At 73.8% G+C, this 994-nt stretch overlaps 1 pseudogene; it reads right to left on the bottom strand.

Annotated features, from left to right (window-relative positions):
• Positions 1 to 637: 637 nt before the first annotated feature.
• On the bottom strand, positions 638 to 756 carry LOC111759263 (5S ribosomal RNA; annotated as a pseudogene).
• Between the last annotated feature and the right edge of the window lie 238 nt (positions 757 to 994).

Here is a 994-nt window from a genome sequence, read left to right as displayed (position 1 = left end):
GAATGCCGCCAGCCCCGTGCGGGAGAAGCGATGGGCCCTGGGCACGTGTGCTAGTGTCCGTGCGTGCGTGCGCCTGTGTGTCTGCTTCGCGGGCTCCGGACCGTGTCCCGTTGGTCGGCACAGGGGTACCGACCGCACTGGCTGAGGGAGAGCCGCCCGCTTTCCCGCTGCGCGAGGGGCCACGGGGCGTGGGCGGCTGGTTGGGTGGGGCCTGTCGCCTGGGCTCAGGGGGCCACAGGAAGTCTGTGGCATGGGGCCCATCGGCGTGGTGCCAGGCAAGGCAGGGAAAGGCGAGAAGGGGCAGGCCCTGTGTGCACGGTTCCAGGGCACGGGCCAGAGGCAGGGCCCGCCGGACGCCGACAGGTCTAGCGGGCCTGGGCTGTTGGGCCCAGGCGCAGTGGGCGCGGGCCCCTGCGTGCCCCAGCCAGGTGTGGGTTGGTGCGGGGCTGCGAGCTCCAAAAAAGGACTGGGTGGCCGCTGCCTGCGTGGCTGCGCCGCCAGGGAAGGGCGCGCGCGGTTCGGGGTTGGTGCCGGGGGCCGGGGCCTGCATACCTGGCCCTGAGGGCTGCGGGGAGCCGGGCTCGGGGCGGGCAAAAGGAGCGCGAACGAGAGGTGGAGAGGGGCGGCGCGGGGCAAAAGCCTACAGCACCCGGTATGCCCGGGCGATCTCCCATCCAAGCACTAACCAGGCCCGACCCTGCTTAGCTTCCGAGATCAGAGGAGATCAGGCGCGTTCAGGGTGCTATGGCCCTCCACGCCGGCTGCTGCCGCCAGCAGCCTCAAGAGCCCGCTGTGCCACGCCGCGCTGCCAGCCTTCCGCTCCCGCCCCGCCCCCGGAGGCTGAGGGCGGCCGCCTCCGGGGCCAACCCTTGGGCCCTCCGCCACCGCCCTGCCCGTCCGCCGCTCTGGCCCTACCTGGCCTCGAGCCCCCCCTCCCCCGCACGCCACTGGCTCCCGGGACCCCCGCCGCTCGCCTGCCCACACGTCACCGGCC

The sequence above is a fragment of the Dasypus novemcinctus genome, chromosome 23, assembly GCF_030445035.2.
Source record: "Dasypus novemcinctus isolate mDasNov1 chromosome 23, mDasNov1.1.hap2, whole genome shotgun sequence".
NCBI lineage: Eukaryota > Metazoa > Chordata > Mammalia > Cingulata > Dasypodidae > Dasypus > Dasypus novemcinctus.
Note: the sequence above shows the minus strand (reverse complement) of the source record. Positions and strands in the feature narration are given on the sequence as shown.